Source organism: Hyla sarda, chromosome 4 (assembly GCF_029499605.1).
Source record: "Hyla sarda isolate aHylSar1 chromosome 4, aHylSar1.hap1, whole genome shotgun sequence".
NCBI lineage: Eukaryota > Metazoa > Chordata > Amphibia > Anura > Hylidae > Hyla > Hyla sarda.
Window position 1 is genome coordinate 175,355,562 of NC_079192.1, and position 13,501 is coordinate 175,369,062.

Below are 13,501 nucleotides of genomic sequence, written 5' to 3' on the forward strand. Positions count from 1 at the left end.
ATCTGCTGGGGGGTGCTCTCTCCTTGTTCTCCCCTCACCTGCATCTCCTGGCTGAGGAGCTGACACCTCATCCTCTGCCTTGTCCACCCTGACAGGGGTTAACTCTGTCTCTGCAGATTCTCTGCTCCCATTAACCCCTGGTGTCCACTCAGCCTGCAACACTCCTCTGGCCTCCCCCCTACCACAGAGGACTGGGAAATCCCTTAAAATGGCGGCCAGCTCTTCCCGTCAGCACTCTCAGGGGCCCCCAATGCCTCCTCGGCAAGTCTTTCCACCTGCTTCATGGGATGCACTAACTGATACTGATCTGGCCTGCTCAGGGTTGCCAGCACCCTCCTCTGCTGTACCCAACCTTAGCTTGTTTCTCTCTCAAATTCCTACTAAAGAGGACTTTTGCTCGCTCATTGCTGAAGTTAACGACACCTGTAGGGCGGAAATTTCATCCCTCCGCCAGGATTTGCAGCATGTCTCTGACCAGGTTGAGGGGCTTTAGGATGCCCATGACACCACCAGGGCCTACATCGCTCAGCTCCATTCTAGCATTGCATCCCAAACAGACTTTCTCAGTGATCTGAAAGCCCATGTAGAGCTCTGGATAATGGAGGGAGACACAACAACACCCAGGTGAGGGGACTACCGGAGGCGATCCGTGAGGAGGATCTTCATGTCACCTTAGAGGCTATTTTCAACATCCAAAACGGGCACTCCTAGGGATGTTGTATGCTGTGTCCACAATTTCCAAGTCAAATAGCCTATTATGGCTAAAGCTTGATCTTTGAGGAACTTTCACGGGGCTCCCATTCAGCTGTACCAAGATCTGTCCTGGCTGACACTCCGGAAACGACGGATGCTCCAACCCCTCCTGGCAGTTCTTTGCTCTCACCAAGTGCCATATCGGTGGGGCTTTCCATTTGCCCTAACTGCCTGTAGAGATGGACGCTCTGCTGTATTACGCTCCTTCTCGGATCTATCACCCTTTAGCTCTACCTTGGATCTGCCAGTGCCCCAGTTGGTGGATTGGGAACTGACATCGCCTCCACCTCCTCTACCTCCGGTGTGGCAGCCAATCAGGTCCCGTCGGTCTGGGCCCCATAAGAGATACCCTACTGTTCCTGGTCGGGACATTATTTTGTTGGTTTTTGTCTTTCTCTACCTGCACCTCTGAGTTGGTTTAATACCACACTGTAATGTTCTTGAATTTATTACTGCTCATAAGTTGAAGCATTCTCTGGTCACCCGTGGTTTCTTTTTTCAAGATAAGTTCTTCTGCTATGGCCTTGCGGGTGGGGTGTTTGTCTGTTTGGTGGTCCCTCCTGAGTGATGTCCTCCCATTTTTCCCCCCTTGAGGCTATAGCAATGTACTGCCCATGCTTTGGCTTATTGTCCACTTTGGTGGTCTTGGCCTCTGCATTGGCTATTATTCCAATAGTTCACTTGAATGCTGATTTTAGTTTTTTTTGTTCTATCTTATGTCGTCTTGTCTGTCCGTTGGTCCCTATGTTGCCTCCTCTTTCTCTCTCTTGGCTATGTCCCCCTTAGGTCCTGTTTCCCCGCCTTTTCTCATCGGAGTCCTGGGTCTTCAGTCCCCTCTTCATCGGTATGCCGTTGTCCGAAGGTATCTTTCTGTGAGTACGGCTCTTCATTTGCTTTTTTACCCTCAACAACTCCATCATGGTTAGGTTTGTCTCCTTGAATGTTAAAGGCCTCAACTCCCCCTCTAAGAGGTGTTTGTTGCAAAGGGAGTTGGTGTCCCTACGGGCCGATATTGTTATTATCCAGGAGACGCACTTCGACCATTCTGCATCCTTTCAATTCCTCGCTCATCTCTACCCGCAGGTGTTCCCAGCTGTCTCTGATAGGAAGGAGGGGGTAGCTGTTCTTATCTCTCAATCCTGTCCACTTCATGTCTGTCTTCTTCCTTTCTGGATCCAAAGAGGCGCTATGTGGCGGTGGAGAGTACCCCGGAAGGATACCCACTCCTGCTTTGTAATGTTTACGCCCCCAAAACTTCCCGTTTTTGTGTAGGGTCCTTGCCAAGCTCCATAAATACCCCTCCTCTGCTTGGCTGATGGGGGGGGGGGGGGATTGTTATCTTATTTTCTCTCCTTCTCTTGACCGCCTTTTCCCTCTCTTCTGTTCCACGACTCCTGCCCAATTGCGCTTGGCGTACATTTTCCGACAGCTTATACGGGCCTCCTCCCTGTATAACTTATGGCGAATCGGCCATCCGATGGATCGTTCTTTTAGCTTTTACTCCCATCTCCATAAATTGCTCAAGCTTATTGATTTTTTTTTGGCAACCTTCCCATGGTGCGCATGCTCTCTGCTGCTTCCCTAGAACCCATATCTTGGTCGGATCACTGTCCAGTACTTTATCTCTCACCTTCTTCCTCTATCTGGAAATGTCACTGGCGCCTTTATGACTCCCTTCTTAAATCATTGCCTCCCCTGGAGTCTATCCAGAAATGTTTGACTGATTACTTCACTATGAATGAGGGTAAGGTTTCTTCGCAAGTCATTCTCTGGGAGGCTCATAAGGCGATGGTGCGGTGACATTGTATTGCCCTAGGTGCCCGGCTTACGCGTGATTACGCAACATGAGGCTCTCTTATAAGCCTCTCTATCTGTCCAGAGGCGCTTGGTGGCTGCTTGGGCCCAGCTGGGTGATCTGGCTCTTCATAGAGTGGAGCGAAAGCTACTGTATGCCAAACAATGTTTTTATGAAAAAGGTAACAAGGCCCACACTATGTTAGCCAGTCACCTGCGTGAACGTGCAGTCCCTCAATCCCTTTCGTCCCTAAAAGACTCCAAGTACTCTCACCTATAATCCCACTGATATATCTCTTATACTTGTCGACTATTACTCCACTCTTTATTCCCTTCCCTCTCAGCTTCTGTCTGACCTGGTGGAGCAGCACCCTCTTGAATCCTATGTCTCTCGATGTGGCTTACCTACTTTGTCGGGGGCTGATCGTGAGATTCTAAACGCTCCTATCACTGGAGAGGAACTCCTGGAGGTCCTTAAATCCCTTCCAGCTGGTCGCTCACCCAATCCAGACGGGTTTACATACTTATATTACAATACTTACTCCTCTATACTTAACTCTAAACTTGTTCCACTTTTCAACTCCTTCATTGGGGGGGGGGGGGCGGTGTGCCAAGATCCCGCAATCCCTTTTGCATTCCTTAATTACCCTGATACGTAAATCTGGTAAGGACCCCCATGACTGCTCTAGTTATAGACCTATAGCCCTTCTCAACTCGGACCTGAAACTTTTTTTCAAAGATTTTAGCGGTCCGGCTTTGCTCCTTTCTTCCCTCTCTCATCCATAAGGATCAGGTGGGGTTTATCCCTTGCCGTCAGGGTGGTGATAATATTAGAAGAGTGGTGAGTCTTGTCGACTTGATCAATCGGAGGTCCGAACAGGCATTGATTCTTAGGCTGGGGTGGCCGTTCCTTTTTGCTAAGTTTTTGAATTTTTACAAGGGGTAATAGGAGAAAAAGTCCCCCAAAATTTGTAACCCAATTTCTCTTGAGTAAGGAAATATCTCATATGTGTGCTCGGCGAGCGCAGAAGATGGCTCAGAAGGGAAGGAGCAACAATGGGATTTTGGAGAGTGAGTTTTTCTAAAATGTTTTTTATGGGGCATGTCACATTTAGGAAGCCCCTATGGTGCCAGAACAGCAAAAAAAAAAAAAAAAAAGAAAAACACATGGCATACTATTTTGGAAACTACACCCCTCAAGGCATGTAACAAGGGGTCCAGTGAGCCTCAACACCCCACAGGTGTTTGACGACTTCGTTAAAGTCGGATGTGTATGAAAAAAAAATTTTTTTTCACTAAAGTGCTGTTTTTTCCCCCCCAAATGTACCATTTTTACAAAGGGTAATGGGAGAAAATGCCCCCCAAAATTTGTAACTTCATCTCTTCTGCGTATGAAAATACTCCATGTTAGAACGTAAAATGCTCTGCGGGCGAACTACAATGCTCAGAAAAGAAGGAGTCACATTTGGCTTTTGGAAAGCAAGTTTCGCTGAAATTGTTTTTGTGGGACATGTCACATTGAGGAAGCCCCTATGGTGCCAGAACAGGAAAAAAAAACACATGGCCTACTATTTTGGAAACTACACCACTTAAGGAACGTAACAAGGGGTACAGTGAGCCTTAACACCCCACAGGTGATTGACGAACTTTCGTTAAAGTGGGACGTGAAAATGAAAAATGTAATTTTTAGCACTAAAATGCTGGTGTTACCCCAAACTTTTCATTTTCACAAGGAGTAATAGGAGAAAATGCCCCACAAAATTTGTAACCCCATTTCTCTCGAGTAAGGAAATACCTCATATGTGGATGTAAAGTGCTCTCTGGGTGCACTTGAGGGCTCAGAAGGGAAGGAGCGACATTGGGCTTTTGGAGAGCAAATTTTGCTGAAATGGTTTTTGGGGGCATGTCGCATTTAGGAAGCCCTCATGATGCCAGAACAGTAAAAAAAAAAAAAAACAAATGGCACACTATTTTGGAAACTACACCCCTCACAGAATTTAATAAGGGGTGCAGTGAGCATTTACAACCCACTGGCATTTGACAGATCTTTGGAACAGTGGGCTGTGCAAATGAAAAACTACATTTTCAATTTTTACAGACGACTGTTCAAAAAATCTGTCAGACACCTGTGGGGTGTAAATGCTCACTGCACTCCTTGTTACATTCCGTGAGGGGTGTAATTTCCAAAATGGGGTCACATGAAGGGGGTCCACTGTTCTGGCACCATGGGGGGCACACATAGCCTTCAATTCCAGCCTAATTCTCTCTCAAAAAGCCCAATGGCGCCCCTTCTCTTCTGAGCATTGTAGTTTGCCTGCAGAGCAGTTTACATCCACATATGGGGTATTTATATACTCAAAAGAAATGGGGTTACAAATTATGGGGGGCATTTTTCCGATCACCCCTTGTGAAAATGAAAAAATTGGAGTAACACCAGCATTTCAGGGGAAAAAAACAAATTTTTAATTTTCATGTCCAACTTTAACGAAAATTTGTCAAAGACCTGTTTTTTTTTATGACTCACTATATCCCTTGTTACGTTCCATGAGGGGTGTAGTTTCCAAAATGGGGTTACATGTGGGTGTTTTTTTTTTTGCGTTCATGTCAGAACCGCTGTAAAGATCAGCCACCCCTGTGAAAATCACCAATTTAGGCCTCAAATGTACATGGCGTTCTCTCACTCCTGAGCCATGTAGGTCGTCCGCAGAGCATTTTACGTGGGGTATTTCCGTACTCAGAAGAAATTGTGTTAGAAATTTTGAGGGTCTTTTTCTACTTTTACTTATTGTGAAAATGAAAAGTATGGGGCAACACGAGCATGTTAGTGTAAAAATTAAAAATTTTTACACTAACATGCTGGTGTAGCCCCCCAACTTCACCTTTTCATAAGGGGTAAAAGGAGAAAAGTCCCCCCCAAAATTTCGAACGCAATTTTAGGGCCATATGTGGCCCTAAACTGTTGCCTTGAAATACGACAGGGCTCTGAAGTAAGAGAGCACCATGCGCATGGGAGGCATCGTACCGGGACACGAGGGCATATCCATACGCCCTCCGTCCCCAACAGGTTAAACTCTTCATGCACATTGCTTTGGCAGCTAAGACCCTAATAGCCAAATGTTGGAAGAGAACCCTCCCTCCATCAGAAACAGACCTGTTAAGCCGTACCTGGGAAATCCGCTCATTGGAATTTTACAGCCTTCTTACATGACTCTATTCCCTCATTCCTCTCTATTTGGGAACCCTGGGACCGGTTTTCTGATCGTCAGCCTTCTTGATTCTTCTACCCTATTCCTATTCTTTTCTTTGTCTTCTTTTCCCTTCTCTGCCCCTTTGGTTCTGTGATTGTCTGTGTGCTCCCTTTATCCTGTCCTTGCCCCCCCCTCTCCCTTCTCCCCCTCCCTTCCTTTGTTGTGGCCCTCCAGGCCTGTTTGACTCACAGTTAAGGTCTTTGTGTCCACTCCTGGACCCAGGGGTGTTTATTTTGCTTTACTTGTTTCTTGAACTTACCATGGCACCTTTAATGTTCCAAAGGGTGTCATTTCTGATTGTTACTGGGCCTTGGCCCTCTGGATGGTGTTACAGTCATGGCGGTAAATGTTGGCACCCCTGAAATTTTTCAAGAACAACATTTCTCACATATAAGGATTGGAGTAACACATGTTTTGCTATACACATGTTTATTCCCTTTGTGTGTATTGGAACTAAACCAAAAAAGGGAGGGAAAAAAACAAATTGGACATAATGTCACAATAAACTCCAAAAAAGGTCTGGACAAAATTATTGGCACCCTTAACTTAATATTTGGTTGCACAACCTTTGGAAAAAATAACTGAAATCAGTTGCTTCCTACAGCTTCTTACACCTCTCAGCCGGAATTTTGGACCACTCTTCCTTTGCAAACTGCTCCAGGTCACTCTTGCGGTTATCCCAACAGCAATTTTAAGATCTCTCCACAGGTGTTCAATGGGATTTAGAGCTAGATTTATTGCAGGCCACTTGAGAACTCTCCAGCGCTTTGTTGCCATCCATTTCTGGGTGTTGTTTGATGTATGTTTGGGGTCATTGTCCTGCTGGAAGACCGAAGATCTTGGACGCAAACCCAGCTTTCTGACACTGGGCTGTACAGTGTGACCCAAAATCAGTTGGTAAACTTCAGATTTCATGATGCCTTGCACACATACAAGGCACCCAGTGCCAATCATTGAAACTCCACCATATTTCACTGTAGGTACTGTGTTATTTTTTTTTTGTAGGCCTCATTCCGTTTTCGGTAAACAGTAGAATGATGTGCTTTACCAAAAACCTAAATCTTGGTCTCATCTGTCCACAAGACATTTTCACAGAAGGATTTTGGCTTACTCAAGTTCATTTTGGCAAAATGTAGTCTTGCATTTTTATGTCTCTTTGTCAGCAGTGGGGTCCTCCTGGGTCTCCTGCCATAGCATTTTTCTTAATTTAAATGTCGACTGATAGTTCACGCTGAGACTGATTCTCCATGAGCCTGCAGAACAGGTTGAATACCTTTGGAACTTGTTTGGGGCTGCTTATCCACCATCCGGACTATCCTGCATTGACACCTTTCATAAATTTTCCTCTTCCGTCCACACCCAGGGAGATTAGCTACAGTGTCATGGGTTGCAAACATTGCGGACTGTAGACAAAGGAAAAATATAGATCTCTGGAGATGACTTGTAACCATGAGATTGTTATTTTTCCACAATTTTGGTTCTCAAGTCCTCAGACCGTTCTAGTCTCCTCTTTCTGTTGTCCATGCTTAGTGTGGCACACACAGACACACAATACAAAGACTAAGTCAACTTCTCTCCATTTTATCTGCTTTCAGGTTTGATTTTTATATTGCCCACACCTGTTACTTGCCCCAGGTGAGTTTGAAGGAGCATCACATGCTTGAAACAATCTTATTTATCCACAATTATTAAAGGGTGCCAATAATTTTGCCCAGCCCATTTTTGGAATTTGGTGAGACATTATGTCCAATTTGCTTTTTTTCCTCCTTTTTTGGTTTAGTTCCAATACAAACAAAGGGAATAAACATGTGTATAGCAAAACATGTGTTACTGCAATCATTTTCTGTGAGAAATACTTAATTTTCTTGAAAAATGTCTGGGGTGCCAACATTTACAGCCATGATTGTATGCCTGTTTTATTGTTTTGTATTGCGTTTGTATCCATAAAAATCCTTATAAAAATTTATCGTAAAAAGAAAAAAATGTATAAATCTTTATTGAAAGATCTCTATTAATACAGCTCTCAAAACATGGACAAAGTAGATACAAAGATACATTCCAGACTGCACAGAGGAAACAAATATATAATAATGCTGATACGGCACTTAATAATTACATCTAAAACAAATAAACATAATTTAGAGGAATCCCCCCCCCCCCCCAATCTGTGCTTGTGAAAAATAATTGGTTACACAAGCTAGGACTAGAAATTATACAAGTTATAAACTGGTGCACCAACTAGCCTGTATCAAATTGTATATTCAGCCTAGACTCTCTTAGTAACTACTGTAAACAAGCATGTTCTATACACCATGTTCCAAATTATTATGCAAATTATATTTTCTCATTTACCTAAATAATTGATGTAAATAACAGTCAGCATAATTCTTAATTCTCATGTTATCAACTATTAAGAGTACAATTCATATTTTGATAACAGTATTTATTTAAACATAAACTTACATTGCACTGTTCCAAATTATTATGCACATTTATCATTGTAAGTGAAGCATTTTTGTACACTTTTTTTGTGTGCTGGTAATGTCTAGGAGCAACAAATTTATTAAATGGTCACAGAGCATTTGATACATTTTGTGCAGGTCACATTTTCTGAAATTTCTCTCTTCACATACACCAAAAAGCTAAGCTAAGTCTGGGCTGGTGTAGTTTTAGAGACTTTTCAGTGGCTTTGCACCCTTTTTGCGCCTTTTTTTACAAAAAGGCACAGGTCATAAAACCCTTCCATATCATGTGTATTGCCAAAATCTATGGATTGCAACTCAAAATCAGCAGAAATGTGTAAACCAAAAGGCTCAAATAAACCCTGCTTGCGCCTTTTTTTGCGCCTTTTGTAGACACAAAAAACTGTCTCAAGACAATGATAAATGTCGACCAGTAAATTTCAAAACGCTTTATAAATGTTAAAGAACTGAAAATTGTCATTTGTTGTGTTTGCAGCATATTTACTGAAATCAAAAGCTATTTCAATCAAACTTTTACCAACATTTTAACTATTTAAACATACTAACAGGTCACGTTACATTTTAACATAGGACCACTTATTTGAATGCAGCCTTGTTGGAACAGGGGGACCGTCCACCAACCATCCACTACGCCATCCATCTGAACCATCAAGGTTTTCACGGCACTCATCAGTGAACAGAACTGTTTGAAAATTAGTCTTCATGCATTTTTCTACAAGTAAATCACAGAAAGGCAGTATACATCAAGTGTCAACCAAATTGGAATCACTGAGAAGACACTAAAACTTAACTTTTAATATATATTGCACTAAGAGCAAAAATGAAAATCAAAAAATATCAATAATATCCACCAAAAATGAACATAAAGCAAATCAAGATGTGATTGCCCAAAACAAAACCAACGTGGATTAAAAATAATCCTGGGATTGATATTTCCTGGATATGTTAATTATAAACACGATAAAGACGTGACAGCAACTTCGGCTTATCAAGATATATAATAATTATGCTCCACCAATCTGGAGACTTACCATAGCTGGAAATTCAATAAAGGTACTAGAGGATAGGATGGGGGGAATAAGCTACCTTATCCGAAGTTGCTGTCACGTCTTTATAGTGTTTCTAAGTGACATATCCGGGAAATATCAATCCAAGGATTATTTTTAATCCACGTTGGTTTTGTTTTGGGCAATCGCATCTTGATTTGCTTAATGTTCATTTTTGGTGGATATTATTGATATTTTTTAGAATTTCGTTTTGGCTCTTAGTGTAATTTATATTAAAAGTTAAGTTTTAGTGTCTTCTCAGTGATTCTCATGTATTTTTCTGCCCAATGCAGCCATTTCTGCTTGTGATCATTGGTAAGTGGTGGCCAAATAGAAGGTTTTTGCACAGTTGCAAGACTCTGGAGGACTCTACAACTTGATGTCCGTGGGACTACAGGAGCACCAGCAGATTCAAATATCTGTTTGCTGCTATGTAATGGTATTTAAGCAGCTACTCTCTTGATCCGATGCATGGATTTGGCAGAAATCTTCCTCAATGTGCCTTTATCTGCACAAACCTGTCTGTGCTCTGAATCAGCAACAAATCTCTTATTAGTGAGGTGATCACGCTTACGTTTTTGTGAAATATCTAATGTTTTCATACCTTGTCCAAGGCATTGAACTATTTCACTCTTTTCGGCAGCAGAGAGATTGTTTTTCTTCCCCATATTGTTTGAAAATGGTGCTCTGTTTAACCCCTTCCCACTATAGGACGTATGCATATGTCCCAGCACCAGACATGTTCGTGCGCTGGAACGTATGCATACATCCTAGCGATCTCCTGCACTGCCCATGGGCAGTGCAGGATATCGGCAGCGGGAGCCAGCAGTCAATCACAGCCGCAGCTGCTGAGGCCGCGATCGCAGCATCTATGGTGTCTACGGCATCTATAGTGTTGACAGGGGGAGTGTGCTCCCCCTGTTCACCAACAGAGGCGCCGTGATACGATCGCGGATGTCCGTTGGTTGCTATGGCAGCAGGAGGTCACATGATAACCTCCTGTCTGCCTGCTATGCAAGTCTGTGAGATGCAGCCACAGGCTGGATCACAAAGGCTGTACTGTGTGCAACTGAATGGGTCATACTGTGCTGCCGTACAAATGTATTGCAGCATAATAAAACCTGTAAAACATAAAATAAAAAGTTCTTCAATAAAACTATGAAGTGTAAAAAAATAAAAAAAATTGCCCCTTTCCCAATAAAAGCTCCAAAACACAAATCAGATACATAATAGGTATTGCCTCGTCCGTAATGACATGTACTATAAAACTATAATGTAAATTATCCCGCATGGTGAACGCCGTAAAAAAAACAACAACAAAAAAACGCAGAATTCGCCAATTTTGCTACAAATAGTGGAATAAAAAAGAAGATCAAAAGGTAGCACATATCCCAAAAATGATACCAATAAAAATTACAGATCATCCCGCAAAAAAATAAGCCCTCACTCGATGGCGTCGGACAAAAAATAAAAAAAGTTATGGCTATTGGAAAATGAATGGCAGAAAAAGAATTTTGTTCAGAAAAGCAAAAAGAACATATAAAGCTATAAAAATGGGTATCGCCATAATCGTACTGACCCACAGAATAAATCTAACATTACTTTTACCGCACAGTGTACACCATATAAAAAAAAATAAAAAAAATAAAAGCCTGAAATGTTCACAATATTTTGGAGTTTTTCACAAAGAATGCTGCATGTGTCAACAAAAATGCACCACTTATACAAAGTACAATGGGGGGCATTTACTAATCTTTTACTATGTAGTCTGGTTTTTACCCTGTTTTTTTCTACTTCATTTTTGACTATGTGCGACAAATTTACTAAATTGTTGCACGGCATTAATAAATTTGGCACACATAGGCAAAAGTGGGAAATTTACTTCATGTAGTAGAAAAAATAGCCTTTTTCCTGCTGTCTGAATAGGTTTGGCTGCTGGTTTCCTTCTGGATCTTTTGTTTTTGAGTTTTTTTTTAGCTTTTTCACCACATCTAAATAATTCAATAACTACAGTGGTCCCTCAAGTTACAATATTAATTGGTTCCAGGAAAACCATTGTAAGTTGAAACCATTGTATGTTGAGACCATAACTCTATGGAAACAGGGTAATTGGTTCTAAAGGCACCAAAATGTCATCCAAAAATAGGAAAAAGTGACAAAGAAAAATAAGTAGATAACTGATATAGATAAAGCAAATCCTTACATATAAAAGTAATAAAGATCTGCTGGGAGCTGTAAATCACTGTCTATGTCAGTGTTTCCCAAGCAGGGAGCCTCCAGCTGTTGCAAAACTATAACTCCCAGCATGCCTGGACAGCCAAAGGCTGTCCGGGCATGCTGGGAGTTGTAGTTTTGCAAAAAATGGGGCCACCCTGCTTGGCAAACACTGGTCTATGTAGAGGACAGGAGCTTCTTCAGGGGTCCTGTACAGTACAGGCAATGTCCAAAACAAGTAATGGAGTTGCCCTCACCTGGTGTCCAAAAGAGCAGCTAACCCTGATACAGGTAAAGTGTACAGAACATGTAATACCAGACACCAGTCAGTGCATACACTTCAGTAATACAGGGGTTTTACCAGTGAATGCCCATTTTGATTGGTTGGTTCTTCCAGCCATTGACACGTTTTACAGATCTGGACTGTCTGTAGCATTGTATGTTGAGTCTGGTTTCAACTTACGATGGTCCAGAAAAGACCATTGTTTGTTGAAACTATTGTATGTTGAGGCCATTGTAAGTTGAGGGATCACTGTAAATTGTAGTCATGGCTCAGAAGTGGTAAACGGCGTTTAGTGTGTGTGTGTGTGTGTGTTTATTACATTTTTTTAACACAGTTTTTTTCTCCCTAAATGTACTTACACTTTTTTTTTTTTTTTTTTTTTGGTTACTTCTTCTACAGATCTGTGTATCCTGTGGACTCCTTCGGATTCGGTGGACTACTTCGATGGCCAGCGTTTTTCTTTGCTTGATGTTAATAAAATGGTTAACGAGGGCTTGTGGGGGAGTGTTTTTTGTAATAAATTTTTTTTAAAACCTGTTGTGTTTTATTTTTATTTTACTTTACTAGACAGGCTTAGTAGTGGAAGCTGTCTTATAGACTGAGTCCATTACTAAGCCGGGCTTAGCGTTAGCCACAAAAACAGCTAGCGCTAACCCCCAATTATTACCCCGGTACCCAACACCACAGGGGTGCCGGGAAGAGCCGGTACCAACAGGCCCGGAGCGTCAAAAATGGCGCTCCTGGGCCTAGGCGGTAACAGGCTGGCGTTATTTAGGTTGGGGAGGGCCAGTAACAATGGTCCTCGCCCACCCTGGTAACGTCAGGCTGTTACTGTTTGGTTGGTATTTGGTTGAGAATAAAAATAGGGGGACCCTATGCGTTTTTTTAATATATTTAATTATTTATTTTAAAAAAAACGCATAGGGTCCCCCCTATTTTCATTCTCAGCCAAATACCAACCAAACAGTAACAGCCTGACGTTCCCAGGGTGGGCGAGGACCATTGTTACTGGCCCTCCCCAGCCTAAATAACGCCAGCCTGTTACCGCCTAGGCCCAGGAGCGCCATTTTTGACGCTCCAGGCCTGTTGGTACCGGCTCTTCCCGGCACCCCTGTGGCGTTGGGTACCGGGGTAATAATAGGGGGTTAGCACTAGCTGTTTTTGTGGCTAGCGCTAAGCCCAGGTTAGTAATGGACTCTGTCTATAAGACAGCTTCCACTACTAAGCCTGTCTAGTAAAGTAAGAAAAAAACACAACAGGTTTTAAAAAATTTTTATTACAAAAAACACTCCCCCACAAGCTCTCGTTAACCATTTTATTAAAATCAAACAAAGAAAAACGCTGGTCATCGAAGTAGTCCACCGAATCCGAAGGAGTCCACAGGATAAACGGATCTGAAATGAGAAGAAAACAAAAAAATGGGTTAGTACATTTATTATCACCTGCTCACACATCTCCCGCCCCGCACGACTACAACTGCCAGCATGCCCTTACAGTAAGGACATGCTGGGAGTTGTAGTTGTGTGGTGCAGGAGATGTGTGAGCAGGTGATAATAAATGTGACAAGCTTGTCCCCTGCCCCCAGCTGCAGGACTACAACTCCCAGCATGCCCTTACAGTAAGGTGGGGCGGAGGCCGGGCACAGTGTTTCCCAACCTGGGACTTGTAGTTTTGCAACAT

The 13,501-nt window shown here is 42.6% G+C and overlaps 1 protein-coding gene across 6 annotated transcripts in view; it reads right to left on the bottom strand.

The window, feature by feature from the left end:
* VPS13C (vacuolar protein sorting 13 homolog C) overlaps positions 1-13,501 on the bottom strand; it is a 773,393-nt gene that overhangs the window by 394,157 nt on the left and 365,735 nt on the right. The window lies entirely within an intron of this gene.